Raw genomic sequence first — 18,407 nt, 5'->3', positions numbered from 1 at the left:
CGCGCCCGGCCTTTTTTTTTTTTTTTTGAGACAGGGTCTCACTCTGTTATCCAGATGGGAGTGCAGTGACATGATCAGGGCTCACTGCAGCCTTGACCTCCTGGGCCCAAGCCATCCTCCCACCTCACCCTCTCTGGTAGCTGGACTGTAGGCATGCACCACATGCCCAGCTAATTTTCTTACTTTTTTAGAGACAGAGTCTCATTATGTTGTCCAGGCTGGTTTTGAACTCTTGGCCTCGAGTGATTTTCCTGCCTTAGCCTCCCAGAGTGCTGGGATTACAGGTGTGAGCTACTGTTTTAAGCCCATATTTGCAAATGGCACTGCACTGGGTGATATCTTGGTCATCTGTGAATGCCGTGGCCTGTCACTGGCCATTCCCCTGCATAACTTGTCCAGTTCAGGAGGGCCATGTCAGCCAAATGTGGTGGCCCTTTGTGTTTGGGGCCTGCAGGTGTAAGGGGATGAGAAATTGCACCGGTGCTCTCAAACTAGCGCCCTCCATCAAGCTTGCTCTAAGATGTCTGTGGGCAAATACAGTGGCCTCTCTGTGTCCCACATATCCTACAGGGTCCAGTAGGGGCTTTGTGCCTTTCCAGGAACACGGCAAAAATAGAAGCCCAAGGAATCTCTCCATCTTCAAATGTCATTCTCATAGAAATGCTCATATTTTAAAATTTTGGTCTCTAACTTTGACTCCCAAGTGTGAAAAGACGGAAAAGGAAAGTCGTGGTTGAATTGGAACCATGAAACCAGCAGCCCAGAGAGCCTGGGAATCAGAGCTGTCAGGGCCTGGTGTTGATCCGAGAGCCCTGGTCCTGTGCCTGTGGAGCCACTGGGCGATGTTGGGAGAGCTGTCATGAGCAGCATGGCACCAGCAGGGACACCGTGGGCTTGTTCTCGGCTTCCTCACCCTGTGATGACATCTCCGGCAAAGTTGCACAGCCAAAGGTTCCCCATGAACTGACTTCTGCCTGTCAGGTGCTATGTGGGGACAGGTCTGATTTAGGAGCAAAGGCGGAGGTCAGACAGAGCTGGGTCCTGGTCCTGCCCCTGACAGGGGCAAAGTCTCCTCACTCTGGGTCTAGGACTTAGAGTAAGGGCTGTTGCAAGGGCAGAAGACAGTGCACAGCCAGTGTTGTGGCACTTAGTTTTGTTACTGGTGTTGGGATTGCTCTCAAGGGAACCCACTGTGGGTAGCTTCACATGGCTGATGCCGCGTGTGTGTTTGGTTAGACTCTGCATCACACATCCTTGAGCTGTAATCCAGGGAGGGAGCTCCTTAGACACAGAGGCCTTTTGCACGACTTACCACAGTGGCTTGGGCTGCATTGCGTTGGTTATACTGCTTGAGGAGTAATTTTTCCTTTGTACAAATGAGAACTGAGTTTACTGAGGAGTTATCTCAGACATCCTCTTTAGTACTTCAGTATTCTGTTCCTGCCATTTAAGTAGTATTGACTATTTTCAAAGTAAATAGAACCAGTGAAACAGAAGAGCTTGCAGAAAGCACGGCCTCCAGCTGTGAAACACACAAGTGCGTCTTGGAGAGCTGGGAGCCTGTCTTTCTTGATCTTGATCTTGGAGGATCATCGTCTTGGTGCCTTCCCTGGGTTGGGACTTGAGTCTCTTCCTCTGTCCTGCAGTTGTACACACTCAGAAGGGCCAGGGAAGGACCCCAGATTGATCCTCTGGTTCCAAATGAACTCTGTTTTGTGGCATTTTAAATTTGTGGTGTGTGAAATATTAGGGAGGGGTGAGGAGGCCTGCCAGAAATACTAGGGAGGGGTGAGGAGGCTTGCCAGAGTGGTGTGTATGTGCCTGAGTGTGTGTGAGTGTGTGGGTGCAGTACATGCATGCATGATTGACTTCATGCATATGAGGACATGCAGTGCACAGACCTGTGATTCCATGTGTGTGCATGCGTGCATGCATCTGCGTGAATGCATTTGCTTGAGCACACAGATATTCCATGTAGTGAGGGAACATGTGAGAGCATCCCTTCAGTTCAGACCACTTTGTAGAGTTCAGCTGCTCTATGACGTCCATTATCTTATCTTGAGGGAGATAGAGACAGGAAATGTGCATACGCACAGGAGCTGCTTTTGTTCTTGAAAGAGAAGAGAATAAACAGTGCTCTATCTGGACAAGATGTTCAACAGGCTTATCTTGCTGTGTGTCATCTGGTTGTTAAGGAAGATGCAGTAAGGCATGCTATCTCCAGATAACGGTTTAAATTTCACACGCTTCTGGCAACATCCAGGCACTCAGGAGAACAAGGCCCAGTGTGGTGGCCCTGTGACCCATCTATTGGTTTCTGTTGGTATTGATGCTTTCCCACCTCCTCTTGGAACTCTCTGGAGTTCTGCTTCGGTATAAGGCAGCAAGACACCTAGAGCGTCACCTAGAATCCTCCGAGGATTCGAGGCCCACCTTGGCCTGGAGGACCCTGCATATACTCAACATGAACAAGCAATAGGGCTGCCAGCACCTCATGCAGCGTTATCTCCTGTCCTGTTTGGCTAATGCTCCTCTACTCCAAGAAACCCAGTGTAGCACTGGTTTTTCTCATTGGTGAAATAGATTCTTGGTCAGTGGAGGTAACAAGGGAAAAAAAAGGCACATACTTTTTTTTATTCCTTGAAGAAAATCACTCATGAACAGCTATGATGTTAGGTGACTTCACCCCTCTTCTCATGCCTGATTTATCCCTCTCTTCTTCACCTCCTCCTCCCCCACAGCTCACTTTCCACCGCAGGGCCACATTGCTGCTCTCATTGCCTTTTTTAGGCTGGTTCCTGTCCAGGGGCAGCCAGGATGCAGGCGTTATGGGCACACAGACACCTGCTCTCCCTGTGTCCCTGTCTGTGGCTCTGGGCCCCTCCGCTGGGATGGGATGTCTTGTCTAGAGGCAGTAGAAAGAAATCAGGATGTGGGTTCAAGTTCTGGGTGTGCCACTCACATCCTGGGCAGTTTGGGACATTAGGCTTTTGTGAAGCCCATTTTCTCAACCCTAAAATGGGCATGAAAATGCAGACCCAGTGGTGCAAAGTTGGGAGTCAGGGAGGGTTGTACGTGAAAGAGCCTGGTCTGCCAGGCCAGGGAGGCAGGGCAGGACCACCACCTCCCCAGCAGACAGCTGCTTCATGCTGGCAGGTAGCGCTGTACTGCACCGCACCCTGGATGTTCCCCCTTTTCAGAAGGCACTGGTTCAGCTTCTCCCCAAAGAGTTGCCCTGAGCTTGCTGGCTGTGAGTGCTGGGGGTAGTGTGGTGAGTTGTGCTCACCTTTCCAGCCTGGGTGCATGCAGTGCATGCATGTGTATTCTTGTGTGTATGTGTCTGAAGTCCTCCCTCACTCCTTGCTGTCCTCTTATCAGTCCCGTGTGGTGAAACTCTTCTGCCTTGAGCCCTCTAGCCTGGTGGGCTTCAGTAGGGACTGTTCCCATGGTTCCCTGGGTCCTTTCTTTGTGGTTGGTGGTGGCAAGCAGCCATTTGCTTTTTGCAGAGAGAACTGGCAGAAGCTAAGGATGTGGTAGGCTTGGGAAGCTGCATGTCATGTTGAGTTCATGGCAGGAGGCCGATTATCAGAAGAAGGAACGGGGAGCCGACCCAGATGAAAGAAACCTTCCCCTTCTGGAGGAAGGAAGGCCACCACCCTTCAGGGAGCACTTGCAGGCTCCATCCCCGAGGAGGGACCCCCAGCCAAGGCGCTTGGTGGAGGCATTGGGAGGAAACAGCAGCCATGGGCAGCATTGGAGGCAGAGGCATTCTGACTCAAGGGACGGGCCCACCTCTGGTTTCTGGTGCTGTTGGCTTTAGAACGTGGTGAGTGTTGTGCCTTTGGGCACGTGTGCACTGAGATGCTGAGGACTTCTCCTGTTAGAGAAGTGTCTGCCTTCTTCTTTCTGTGCACAGAGCAGACACCTCCGTCTCAAAGTGGAGTGCTGTCTTGTCTTGCAGGGTGAACCCTCACCAGCACACTTTTACTGAGCAGGTGCAGTGGCTGGTGCATTGCGATGCCCACGGTGATGAAGGCTTCGAAGGGCTCGGAGTCTAGTGGGCTGGAGTTGTGAGCAGCAACAGGATCCCATGTGAGGAGTGCTTTATCAGAGATATTTGCAGCCTCCTTGGAAGCACAGAGGAAGGACAGGCAATTCTGGGGAGGTGGGTGGGGCAGGGAGTGTGGACATTGTCAGGATCATGGAGGAACTTGCCAAGTCCTGATCATTTGTTTATGAATCTGTCTGCTCCCCTGGGCTGACTGCCCCTCCTGTGTTGTGATGCACTGCTGTCTCTTGGGTATCTTGAGTCTCAGCAAAGGGCCTAGAACCCAGTAGGTGCACAGGGAATGTAAGTTGCATGACAATCCAGATGAATTTGTGCAGATAAACACCTGGCTCATTGATCAGTTCTTCTGTGGCAAATCCATGTGAAATGGCTGCAGATGTTATTTCCAAAGTTCTTTCCAGAACAATTGGAGGTGGTGAGTCCCTCACCCTGAGGCCAAGCCCAGCCCCACCCTGGGGTTGACCCCCACCCGGGCACTGAGCTCAGCCCTCCCATCAGACTTGCCCCATCCAGAGAGGTGGCAACATGACAGAACCTTCCAGAAGCTCCAAAGCGGGAGGAGGCGCCCAGGCCAAATTTCATCTGAATAATTTCTGGTCGATGGTGGTTATCCGATGAGAAGTAGCACTTCCCTGCCTCTAAATTCTGCTCCCCTGTTGCAATGCATCGCCTTTCTCAGCCACCTCCGCATGGACTTTACTTGTGGATTTTGACTGAAATCCTTCCTGTTTTCTAACTCTGTGGCTGGGAACAAGGCCTGGACCCCTCCTAGATGTTTCTCAATGGTCTGGGTTGTCAGGATTTGAGGTTTCTGCATGCCAGGGATGTCTGAGTTATGTTAGTTGATTGTGCTGGTGGATTTTGATTTTTAAAACTCACTGAGCAGTGTAGCCAAGCTCATAAATCCAAGTATTTGTTTTGCAGTAACTGTGATCTGGAATTTTATGTTAAGTTGTGGGGTTGTTTTCTGTCGGTTTATTCAGATGGATGTAATGCTGCTCTCTGGGTGCTCAAGGTCTGCCTGGGCGTGGCAACTTCTGATTCCACATCCTCGAAGCCAGGGAAGGGGCAGTGCTGTGCTTCAAGGAGCCAACACGGGTATCAGCAACCCTGGGACACTGGCAGACCTGAAATGTTAAGAAATGTGAGGAGCTCTGTTAAGAGGATGGGGTCGAAGCCTGGCCTCAGCGTGACTCAGCCAGGCGGCCCCTAACCTAGGGTGAGCGTGGACAGGCAGGCTCCCATATCACCCTCGCTGGCTCACTGTGGCCCTCCAGCCGGCTCACTGTGGCCAGCACGCATGAGGCGCCTACTGTGTTAGCTGCTGGTCACCCACACACAGGTGGACAACTCCCACCAGGCTGCTGGGCCAGTGAGGGACAAAGAAGTCCTGGACAGTCACAGCCATGTATGTGGGGGACCTGGGGTTCTTGGGAGGGTGCTCCTGGTTTACATGGTGATGAGTGGCCCCACTGCTGGGGTCTGCTCACACACCGAGTGAGGTGGGGGACTTGTTTCCTTCCAAACAGGTATTTGAAGTAGACAAGTACTTAAGAGAGTTTCCTGAGTTAGACTTCGGATGTTTTTGAGGGATCGGTACCATCTTCTTTCTTTCCTTTCATTTTGCAATATTCTATAATATGATCCATTTGAGTATTTGATGGAGATGCAGAGACATTTTCCTTTCTACACGTGCCTTGTGTTGGGGGGGATATCTTAAATGGGGGGCAGATTGACAGCAAGGTAAAGAGACAACAAGGTATGTCCTTTACAAAGATTATGTAAGTAATGTTAGGGATGGGAGCTGGCGCCCCGAGACGAAGCAGCAGACCGGGACCCAGTGGGTCTCGTTGTCTCTGGGCTTGATTCTTTGGACTGTAAAGTGGGCAGTGAGGCCTGGCTGGCCCTGCTCACAGGCTGTTCGGAGGAACGTGTGAGTCAAGGGATGTAGAAGGACTCTGTCAGCTCCTGAGTGCTTCATCAACATTAGTCAGTGCCACAGCCGATTCAGTGTCCTATTCGTGAAGATTAAGGCCACCTCGATTGACTTCTGAGAGGCTCAAAGGTTAAGCCTGTGATCTCCAGAGCCAGGCTGATGTGAGTTCAGACCTCAGTTCCACTGCTTCCCTGTGCTTCAGTTTGCTGGTCTGCCACATGAGGACAATAACTGAAACTCATCAAGGGGTTGTGTGAGGATCAGATTCATGTCTGAGTACGTGAACCATGCCCATACGATAAGAATCCCTTGAGAGGGATAACAACGATTTATTTATGTATGTATGTATTTATTTATTTATGTTCTTTCCTGTAGAGATGGGGGTCTTACTGTTGCCCAGGCTGTTTTCCAACTCGTAACCTCTAATGAGCCTGCCAACTTCGCCTCCCAAAGTGCTGGGAATTCAGGTATCGGCCACTGTGCCTGGCCCCAACGATTATTTTTTGAGAAAATAAAATCATATTACGTGGAAAGAATGAGAGAGAAAGAGTAAAACCGATTATCTGGGGATAAAAACTTCAAGAGTTTTAGGGGCTATTGTCTTGAAGTGTGGTTCAGTGTTCTTGGGCAGGTCTGGCGTGGTGAGGTGAGGATCTGTGAAGAGAGTGAGAACAGCAAATAGATAAGAATGCGGAGGTGGCCGCCCTGCGACATGGGGGGAGGCACCTTGCAGCGACATCAAATGCTGCCTGTGCCGTGCGGGCACACAGAGAGGGCTGCTCTCGCTCGAATGGGAGCATCTTGAGCCTTATCCCCATTCCTGGGCTGGTGTCCAACAGAGGGTAGTCTGGAGGGTTTGACTTCCCCTTTGGGAGGCACCTGGCTGAGGAAATGGTGCTGTGGGAGGCAGGCTGGGTGCAGCCAAGAGCCTTGGGGTCTCCGCAACCCCAGTCGACCTGCCACAAAGGCCTGTTGTGCAAGTACTGGAGTTTGTGAGAGTGACTATCTTGGTTGACTGATTCTTGATTGATTGATTATTGATTGGTTGATGCCCTCAACAATTAATTTTATAGTGTCTTTTGGGTGCTGGTCTCCCTGAGGCTGTGTGGCCCAGCCCCCTGTCACCTTCTCACCCATTTGCTGCCATTTTTCTTCTTGTCCCTTCAGACTTTTCTTGACCCCCCGATACAGAAATGAGTGTGGAACCCTCCCTCTACCTTTAGGCTCCCGCTGCACTTTCCTGGAGTTACTTTCCTGTACCTCAAGTCATCCTGATAGAATCCACAGTTCCTGTTGGTTTTCCTTTCCTCTTGCACTGCAGTGTACATTCAGGAACATTTTCTGTGTTTCCAATCGTATCCAGGTCCAGATCAGTTTCTGCCCTGTCGTAGGTGTCCAGGACATATTCATAGGCTTACAAAATGTTTCAGCTGTGGGTGTTAATGAATACCAGTGGAATTAAGGAGGGAATAAAAGGTAGAAGTATTTAGTTTGCTGAGTATTAACTTGTGGTTAGCTTTGCATCTTTACAAACATCTGGTTTGTCGGAGGTGGTGAAGGTCCCTGCGGGTGAGCTCTTCCCCTTCCCTTTCCCGACGAGACTTATCTGAGGCTTGCCCTGTGGGTGGCTTTCCCGGGTAAAGATTGGTAATGACATCTTTCCTCTAGGTTTCTTTTGTCAAGAGTGGGGCTGCAGGACGCTGTGGCTGGTGTCCCTGGTAAGATGAGTGTGATTTGAAGAGGGGCTTATGGAGACCATCCAGGAAAACAGCACAGCAGGGTTTCTGTTGCAAGGTCGGGCGCTCTTGTCTTCAGTCAGTGTCGGCCAGGCACCGGTAGGACCATAGAATTGCCACACCCCATGACACTGTGAAGGAAAAAGAGCCTGTGTAAGTATACCAGGCTGAATTGGGATACAACACATGAACTAGATTTTTGTTTGTTTGTTTGTTTGTTTTTGAGATGGAGTTTCGCTCTTATTGTCCAGGCTGGAGTGCAGTGGTGTGGTCTTGGCTCACTGCAACCTCTGCCTCCTGGGTCCAAGTGATTCTCCTGCCTCAGCTTCCCAAGTAGCTGGGATTACAGGCGCACACCACCACGCCCGGCTAATTTTGTATTTTTAGTAGAGATGGGGTTTCACCATGTTGGCCAGGCTGGCCGCGAACTCCTGACCTCAGGTGATCCACGCACCTCGGCCTCCCAAAGTGCTGGGATTGCAGCTGTGAGCCACTGTGCCCGACCCACATGAACTAAATTTTTATTTGTGTGGGTTTGTGTATCTTCACAGGAAATCATTTTAGCCATTGCTCTTGTCAGCGTATTAGGAGGAGTATGGACCTGGCCCATCTCCTTAACATGCTGCTGCATGTGTAGATGGGGCACTAGCAGGGTAGGGGGTGCTGCTTACTGAGTTGGAGCTGCGAGCTGGTCTGTGGGTGTAGCTGGGTCAGAGGCAGGATATGGGGACGCTAAAGCTCATTGAGTTGAGATGGGGTCCTGACAGTCACTGCAGGTGTAGACAGGCAGAGGCAGGATGGGAGGATGCTGCTCACTGATTTGAGATGGGGTCCTGGCAGTCACTACAAATGTAGACGGGACAGAGGCAGGATGTGAGGACACTGCTTGAGTTGAGTTGGAGTCCTGGCAGTCACTGCAAGTGTAGATGGGAGCCCGGCAGAGTCAGGGATGGGCTGCTCCACAGGAAGCTGTGGCCCTGGACAGTTGCACCCTATTTCTGTTCCTCAGTGCTGTGATCTTTACAATTTGTATGTCAGAGTAGTTAATCTCTAGGATTTTCTCTTTCTCAATAGACTATATAGATACTGCTCCCAAAATTGACAGTTCCATAGTGTTCTCTACTTATAATTCACATATGTCATACACATTTGCATTTTGATTCCTTTGTGTACATGTTACCTGGAGACAACAAGGTATGCCCTTTACATAGATTATGTAAGTATCATGCATCACAGTGATGTGACGTTTTGGTAGAGGTGTTCTTTCTTTGGCTTATTTCTGGGGAATCAGCAGAGCATGGTGGAGGTGAGGTGGATGGTGGAGACAGCCTGCCAGTGTTCCTGCTCTTCCTCTTTCTGCTTAGAGTCATTGTGAGGAATAGCAGAGTAAATACACATGAAACGCAAAGAGCACTGGGGAGCTCCAGAAAGTGTTCAATGGTGTTAGTAATGATGATGGTGATGATGATGTTGTTAGTGATGGTGATGAGGGTGACAGTGGTGATGCCGATAATGATGTTGTAATCGGTGGTGATGATGGTAACGATGATGGTGATGGTGGGTGATGGCGTAATTGATGATGATGGTATATTAGTGACAATGGTGTTGATGGTGATGATGATGGTGTGATGTTGGTGAAGATGGTGATGGTGATGATGATCATGATGGTGATGGTGATGGTGTGGTTGATGGTAACAGTAGCACTGTGATTATGTTGACAGTGATGGTGATGGTGACGATGTTGATGAATGGTGACAATGATGGTGATGATGATGGTGATGACAGTAATGATAGTGATGTGACTGGTGATGGTGATAGTGATAGTGCAGTTGATAGTGATAGTAACAATGGCAGTGGTGACGATTGTGATGATGATGTTGATCGTGATGATACTGATGGTGATGATAGATAGGGAAGGGTTAGGGGCATATTCTGTGATGCAGGCCAGTCTTTTTACCATTCATTTTCTGGCTCATTCTTGGACTTTCAGGTCCCGACTTTCACATTTTAACCTCCTAGTTAAATGCAAATTGCATATGTGGTTAAGTTGGAAGAAAACACTTCATGTTTTAAATACTGTTACATTAACGTGTAAGGGCCCTGTTATCTCTACTCTTGGAACTTCAAGTAAGGGAAAGAAAAGATAGAAATGACATTGAGCAATGGGGTTAAGTGTCCAGTTGTGGTTTTTCTTATACTGCTCAAAACCTTGCTGGTGTGCCCATACCATCAGTTAGGACTCTGAGGCAACCAGTTCTCACTACATGTCACTGAGTTCCCTTGGGTGGCCTAACATGGTCCAGTTGCCACCGATATCCCATACTGGTTGTATTTCACAGAGGACAGAGGAAGGCGCTGTTATGGGTGAGTCTTGGCATTTTGAAATTGAGTAGATTGAGCCCCCAAAGTTACAAGTGGGACTTGGTCCCTGGAAGAAGGCAGATCCAGGGAGGATCCAAGGTCAGACCATGCGGAAATGCTCCCCATTTGAGAGATGGTTTTCCGGAATCTAATAGAGATCTAGTAGAATCAGAGAGACTAGCATGGAACGATATAGGTTGGCACAGAATAAAGAAGCGCTGCTCAAGAGAGACAGATGTAGGGAAGGCCCAAAGGAGATGAGAGTTGAGAAAGGTAGCAAGGAGAAAGGAGAAAAGAAGCAAGGAGAAAGCTGAGAAAGGAGACCAGAGGGAAAATGGGATGAAGGGAGTTTTGTAAGAAAGATTTGGTAATGGGTTATTCCACTCGGTTAACCCAACATTATTAAGCACCTGCTAGGAAAGAAAGATGAGAGTTTTGTGTCCTGTCTTTGAGTCCATCACAGTCAGCAATACACTAAGTGATTACAGATAAAGGTTTGGAGATAGACAGGCAGGTTTGTAGGTGTGTGTTTTTTTAGCACTTGCTTTGGGCCAGGTGCAGTATTAGGACTCCAGGAGAACACGGTAGTTATTTAAGACTAACAAGGCAACAATGGGGTCATGGGGTCGAGCAGTGAATGTGGGCACTGGGCAGGCCTTGTCTGGTGGTCCCCCGCTGTGGGTCAGTCACTCCCCTCCTGCCTCGTGGAGCCTGTTACTGGGACACAGAGAGGCTGGCAAACTTGACAGTTGAAGCGAAGAGAAGCAGAGGGTGACTCACAGGCTTGTTTATAACTTGGTCAATATGTGTGGAGTGTTGTATAAAAGATTCTGACAACCCTGTAAGACAGTGGCCTGGATTCCCAAGGCTTGTGGAGACGCTGTGAAGAATAGCAGTTCCAAGACAACATATAAAAATGTTGGGCGTTTGCAAGCCAGACGGCTCTAGGCTGTAACTGCTACAGCGGGAGCCAGGATTCTTAAACATGAGTCTGGAAACCTCATCTGACAAGGGAACTGATGTGTGGTTTGCAGACTGTCAGCTGTGGAGCCGAGTGTTCAGGCAAAGCCATGAGAAGGGGCCTGCCATACACCCGCTCAGACGCCGGAGGGTAAGCTGGGCTGGAGGAGGGACAGGCTCTTCACAGGAAAATGCTTTTGGTGGAGCCTACTTTCATGGAATGTCATCGACTATCTCACTTGAGATTTTTCAGCTTTTCAGTTTTGCAAGTTGATAGATGAAAAGTGATGTCTCCTTTTTATTATGTTTTTCATTCATCTGGTGATTACATGAGGTTGAACATCTAAAAAGATACAGAAAAGCTGCCTGCAGCATTTTCTGTTTACTTAGCAAAATAGCCTTTCAAATCCTTTGCTCATTGCTTATTTAAAAATTAGATTATTTTAGGGTATGGTGAGGTGGCTTATGCTTATAATCCCCGTATTTTGGGAGGCCGAGGCGGGAGAATCCATTGAAACCGGGAGTTCGAGACCAGCCTGGGCAACAAAACAAGACTCTATTTCTACAAAAAATTTAAAAATTGGCCTGCACAGTGGCACATGCCAGTGGTCCCAGCTACTCTAGAGGCTGAAGCAGGAGGATTGCTTGAGCCTGGGAATTTGAGGCTGCAGTGAGCTATGGTCATGCCACTGTACTCCAGCCTGGGTGACAGAGTGAGACCTCATCTCTAAAAAGAAAAAAAATAAAGAAATAACATTTTGAAAATTAAAAAATTTAAAAATCAGTTTTTTTTTATTTCCAAGAATTCACTATATTATGAATACTAAATCTTATATGTGATACTAGGCAGAACTTTTGCCAATTTCTAATGACATTTGTCCTCAGAAAAGGTCAGTTTCTTATCTTTCCACTTTGTACATTGCAAACATTCCAGTCAGTTGCTTATGTAAGTTTTCTCGTGGCCTGTTTGTCACACAAAAGTTGTAATGTTTGGTTTCTTCCGATCTACTCTTCTTTTCATTGAGTTCATGCTCTTGTTCCTTGTTTTAGAATGCCTGCCCTTCTCCAAGGTCACAAAGATGTTCTCTGATACTTTATTCTAATACTGATTTCAGCTTTTCCAATTCTGAATCAGTTCTATGATTGATGCATCTAAAATTCATGGTATTTATGTTGTTATTTTATGATGTTTTTCATGGAGTAACCAGTTTTCCCAGTTTTATTATCTGGCTCCTCGTTCCTGTCTGAGTTGTGATGTCTCTCTCCAGTGTCATGTTCTCTCCCATGGATGAGGCCACCACATATATCTGTCTTTCACAAAGTTTATTTCATGCAACACAGAGCTCTGTATATCTGTTAGCCTTACCTTTTACGAGAACTTTCACATGTGAAATAGTTTGAGATCATAATTTTTCAGTAGCTATCTACTATTTTGTGTGTGTATATGTACATATAATTTTATCTTTTTATTGCTTAGGTAAACTTTTTTTTCATGGCAGAGAGGAATCTTGGCTATTACCCTGTTCTACTCCTAATTACAGAAGGGGAAATGGGTGCCAGAGGGGACATGACTGGCACGGATCCTTGGTGAGGGGCTGGAGTGAGCATCAGACTTTCAGCTCCTGAGGTCCCTGGACATCTGCTCCTGGTCCTGGTGTGTAGCTCATGGTAGATGTTTGCTTTAGTGGGCTCACACATGTGGAGCCCCAGTTCTTGCACCAGGCACAGAAGAGCCTTTGCACACCAGCTTACTGGGTGTTCCAGTCCAGCTCTGGGAGGTGGGCTCTGCCCCCGTAGAGCCGGGCTGGCAGCCGGTGTCACTGCTTAACCTGCTCTGCCTCCCAGAGCAGGCAGCTTCTGCTCTATGCTGCAGTTTGCTGTTTGTACAACGGAGCGAGAATGTGCCTTTCTTCCTGGTCCCTGTGGGAACAGGTGGAACAAGGCGTCTAAAGTACGTGGAGTTTTGTGGAAGGCACCGTGGCAGCCAATAACGGGCTGCGTGGATGGAGCCTCTCCCAGTCAGCAGCGCATGTGTCTTTTGCAGGGGGAGGTGCGGTGGCTGGTGGGCTCCCGGCAGTGTGCCTGGGCCCCGGTTCTGCAGCCTGAGTTCTCCAGGTTCCTCCTATGGGTCCAGCTCTGTGCTCAGAGGGGCAAGTTCCAGAGGCTGAGGCATTTTCATTCTCTTGCTTCATTCATAGGAGTGGAAAGGCCTTCGCCAGAAGCCCGTGGGAGAATTCACTTACCTTTCTATTGGTCAAAATTGGGTCCTTACCCCATTCTGAGAGCCTCAGGCAAGGAGAATGAACGGGGTTGCCCTCGTGCTGCAGGTCTCAGGCACCCACGGGTCCTAGAAGACCCTAAAGGACTCCTGTCGGTGTGGTTTGTATTCATCACGATTTATCCTATTAGAAATAGGAAACTGATGAATATAAAAAATATTTAAGTCATTTAAAAGCAACGGTAATGAACCAATGTTCATTACCATATGTTCAATAACCATATGTTACCAATGTTCAATAACCATATGTTAAAATGAACATAAGCCTAATAAAAAATGACTGTATGTTTGAAAACAACAAAGTGAGAGGAGGGGCATTGTTTTGTGATTCTGTTATGCAGCCTTAATCAAGAGGCTGGTTCCCCCTGCATGTAGTCTTTCTGCAATGTTTGGTTTGAACTGTCGAAGACAATCTAGCCCCATAAACATATCTACTTGGAAAAGGAAGCATTTTAACAGGCTTTTCAGGCCATTGTAGATATTCCATTTTGATTCTACACCAAAACTCAAGTGACAGTTGCTTGAAGTTCAGTTTCACTGTGGAATCTGAAAGTGTATCGGTAGAGTTTTTCCTACTCTGTTTTATTAAAATCCACTGGCCTGTCTTGCACACCAAGTGCATCTTTTACCCAGTGTGGAACACCACGCACTGGCTATTTGGAAATTATTGGTCCACTGACAATTACTCAGAACTTTGAAATGTTGACATATTTATTATACAGTCTCAGGAAAATCCCCACATTTGTTAATATTATTGTTGATTTAACAGAAATATCCTAGGAGTTGTTAGGCTCTGGTGATGGGTACAAGTCTTTTTTTTCTTTTTTTTTTTTTTAGACAGAGCCTCACTCTGTCACCCAGGGCACGATCTCTGCTCACTGCAACCTCTGCCTCCTGGGTTCAGGTGATTCTTGTGCCTCAGCCTCCCAAGTAGCTGGGATTACAGACATGCATCATCATGCCCAGTTAATTTTTTGTATTTTTAGTAGAGATGGGGTTTCACTGTGTTGGCCAGGCTGGTCTCAAACTCCTGACCTCAAGTGATCCGCCCGTCTCGGCTTCCCAAAGTGCTGAGATTATAGGCATGAGCCACCGTGCCTGGCCTGGGTACAAGTCTTCTAAAATTCTGATTTTCACTTGAAATCTCAAATTTTGACATGGGTTTATGATGACAGACTCACTTCATTTTTTGAGAAAATGACAAGCACTCGAGTCTGAATAACCACATTTTGTCTGCTAGGAGTTCTTTCAAATAAAAATGACATTCCCTGAGAAGGTGGCTAGTTTAGCTGATAGCTCACACAAGTGCTGTTCCAAAAAGGAGGTGGGTCCGTGTGGCTGAGGGTCAAAAAGAACATGTACATTTTGTCTTCCGGGCCTGTGTGCTTCGGAGATGAATTTTGGTGTGAAATTCTTCCACTGTTTTGGAGCCTCCCTTGTGGCCAGCACCTTCACAGCCCCGAGTCTCTAAACGGTGATCAGGTAATGAGGTCTCCACAGCACGTGGACCTACTGGCTATGGGCTTCTGAAAGCAGACCTGGAACAGGTCGGGATTGGGACACAGTTGTCCAGCACATGAATCCTCAGTTTCATCCACAAATCCCAGTCTCACATTAGTAAACCAGGTGAAGGTAGGTAGCTTCTTTCCAGGGTGTGGTGGAAATTTGGTAATACCCATGCAGTTCAAGCTTTTAGGTGCTGAGAGTATCAGCTGCCTGTCACTCCTGTTAGTGCTGCTGTTGTGAGACCCTGGTCATACACAACAGAGACGCTGTGCCTTGATGAGCTTGCAGCCCATTGGGAGAGGTGGACACAGGGAAATCATCATGATATGACAAGCCATGATGACCTGCCATGATGGGTCAGTGGCACAGAAGGGTGTGAGTTCAGGCACAGAGGCAGCTGAGCTGGGCCCAGGAGGGGAGGTGGGTGCAGGATGGCGTGAATGAGGAGCTGGGGTTGGCATGAGCAAGGTTAGGGCAGGCCAGGGGTAGGGCAGGCAGGGGGCCGTCTCCTGTGGGTGGCAGGATAAGAAGCTGGGCCTGGGCACTCTTCTATTCATATTTTGTAATATGTCAGAAAGGCAGGGAGAGTACGGCTGGATGAAAACACTGAACTTGATGTACAGACGGGCTGGAGTCCCATCTTCATGGACCATGGCTGCCGCCTTGACTGAGACATCCTTACAGTTTCTCCCCGAGAGGTGCTTGCGAGGAGCAAGTGCAGTAACATACAGGAAAGTATCTTGTGTGCTGCCTGGCACAGTACTGACCAGAGCTGGGCCACAGATAGATTGCCAGTGGACTTGCTACTCTGAGGATTACCCATGCTGCTGGCAATCGAGTGTAAAGTCTTAGTCTAAACATTTGTAAAACTTTGAGGGTCATTTGTCTACAGACCAGAAACAATGGCCATTCCTCTCAGGATTGCAGTCTTAGCTGATGGGCAGTTTATACGGTTTCACTATGATAATTGAAATTTAATGATTTTGCCCTACGATACGGATGGCTGTCTGGTGGCCGAGTGGACCACCCACCATGGATGTATCATACCAGTGCCACCCTTGTACTGACCAGGGCCCTTTTTTTGTGTTGAGTTGGTATGTTGTATGACAAATGACCCCCAAAGTTAGTACCTTAGCATAACAGTAAGAATCTGTTATCTCCCACTATGTCAGTGATCAGGAATTTGGGACATAGGTGACTGGGCAGTTCTGGTTCAGGGTCTCTGGAGAGGCTGCACCATCTGAAGGCTTGGTTGGGATTGGAGACCAGCTTCCAAGGTAGCGCACTTCTGTGGCTGGGAAGCTGGGGCCAGCTGTTGGTGGGAAGTCTCAGTTCCTCTCCATGGGGGCCTCTCCACAGGCCCGCTTGAGTGTCCTCACAACATGGCGTCTGGCTGTCCTCAGAGTGAGTGATCCTGGAGACCAGGACAGAAGCCATGATGCCTTTTAGCCACAAAAGTCACACAGCACCCCCTCTGCCAGGTTGCACTGTCACACAGCCCAGCTGATTCACTGTGGGAGGGGGCTACACACCGGCATGGGGGCCATGAGTTGAGGTCACCCGGGCCATCTGGAAGGCTGACTGCTGTGTGATGTCATGGTCCTGTGACATGCTGGTAGACGTGTGTGGGCAGAATTCTTTCCCTGACTCTCACTCAGCCAGAGGCCAGAGGCCTGCCCACCGCCCTTCTCCTTATCTCAGTCCTTCGTGCTGGCCTCTGCTGGGGATGGTTTCTGTCTGGACTTTTACTCTTGTGTGGAAGCCCCTTGTTTCCCAATGGCAAGTCTCTCTTGATTTGAAAATCACTGATCACCTTTGTGGGTTTTGCCCATTAGAAGGTGTAGGATAAATACATGTCTTTGGGAATAATCTCACAAACCTCAGAGGTATAGAAAGACGATTCAGCAATTCAAAAAAATAGATCATACAAAGGTAACAACTTAGCTGTAACTACTGGAGTTCTAGTAACTGCCAGGCAGTGGGCAAGTGACTTTATCTGTTTCATTCTCATTCAACCCTACACAAACCTTTTTGACTTTGACACATCATAGAAAACGGAGTGCAGGAGGGGGAGTGAGACATTGATTAAATTCAAAGGGCGTCAACACGCAGAGCTGGGATGTGGGGCCCCTCTCTCTGACTTCCGAGGCCTTGGTCTTCAGGTTCCACGCACTTCTGCCTGTGGACATTGCTTCCTAGTTTCAAAGCAAGGTCCCTTGAAGGATTCCATTTGACCCATGATAGCTCCGTGGGAGGAAACAGAGACCCAGCTAGAGGGGCAGAGCCTGGATGGGAGGCTTTGGTCACTGTTCCCCAACTCAAGTGTCTTTCCCTCCTCTCTCAGCTGTCTCTGTGGGCTGGCAAACATGAAGGAAGGGACGGCATGTACCTGACGCTCCCTGGAGCTGGCACAGGAGGCTGTACTGGGAGTATTTGGTGCTGTTGCTTCATTTCTCTTTCCCTGTCTTGCAAGGCCTGCCTGCAGCATGCCCATGGTGGTCATGGGGAGGTTTATGCCTCATCATCACAGCTGCAGCCTCTGGGCAGGAGGGCCTGTGAAATCTGCATTGGTTCCAGCTCCGCATCGCATTGTTAGGGCCTCCAAAGGGACACAGGACTCGCTCCGTTCACACAATGGCCCCTCTGGAAGGATTCTTCTATAGGAATTTAGACATGAATTTATTCTGACAGTCAGTTCTCAGGTTGGCCGGAAGTGGAAGCAGTTCCGAAATCCAGATGCACGACTTTCTCACAAATTTAAAGGCTCTAATCCAGTCTTTCATGGACACTTTAAATTCTGATTCTTAAGGGGCATTTTCCAGTTTCTCTTCTTTTTTCAGGGATCAGCTGTAATTTCTGGGCACACACGAACGCTTTCTGCTGCTGAAATTCACTATTCTTCTTTAGGGATCCAGTTTGGCTGGATGTACATATCCCTTGAAAAACCAATCTGCTCATGAACCTACTCCCAAGACATTCCCACCTGAGCCACCCGAGCTGTTGCTAACAGACAATAGTTGTAACTTGGCTCCTGCACGCCATGTCCTCGCTGCCTTCTGTCCACACTGCCGTGTGTCATATGTAAAAATCTCCCTCGTGCCAGAGAGAGGCCACCCATGGGATCTTCAAGCTAGAGAGTTTGAAGGATTGAGAGGGTTTGGAGATTTAAGAATTCTTGCTAGAGAAACTGCTTGACACACATTCTTTCTCTCTCTCTCCCTTTTTTTTTTCTTCCAGCCTGCAAGTATTCCTGCCACAAGAAATGTGAAGCCAAGGTAAGCATTCTGTTGCTTTCCCATGGGACTTTTTATAGCTGAGTTGGCCTTCATTGAATGATATGTGTGGGGTGGGGGCCTCTTTGGACTGCAGCCACGGGAAGAAAACTCTTTAGGAAAGCCAGGGCTGGGATATGGTGTATACCTTTCATCTCAAGAATAAACCGAAGAGCTTTGAAATCCACAGTTTTAATCATAGAAAATAATTCTTAAGAATTTGATTTCAGATAAGAATTCAATAGTTGTTCCCTGGCCACATCAACAGCTCCTTCTCAGTGGCACACGG

General features: G+C 48.3%; 1 protein-coding gene across 1 annotated transcript in view; it reads left to right on the top strand.

The window, feature by feature from the left end:
* Positions 1–18,407, top strand: part of TNS3 (tensin 3) — a 321,347-nt gene that overhangs the window by 60,078 nt on the left and 242,862 nt on the right. Inside the window, exon 3 of the mRNA XM_011946796.1 lies at positions 18,084–18,121. The gene's annotated coding sequence lies outside the window, so the exon portion shown is untranslated. The remainder of the gene's footprint in view (positions 1–18,083; positions 18,122–18,407) is intronic.

Source organism: Colobus angolensis, unplaced genomic scaffold (assembly GCF_000951035.1).
Source record: "Colobus angolensis palliatus isolate OR3802 unplaced genomic scaffold, Cang.pa_1.0 Scaffold253, whole genome shotgun sequence".
NCBI classification, from domain to species: domain Eukaryota; kingdom Metazoa; phylum Chordata; class Mammalia; order Primates; family Cercopithecidae; genus Colobus; species Colobus angolensis.
The sequence above is the reverse complement of the archived record's forward strand: the minus strand, read 5'-3'. Positions and strand labels throughout refer to the sequence as shown.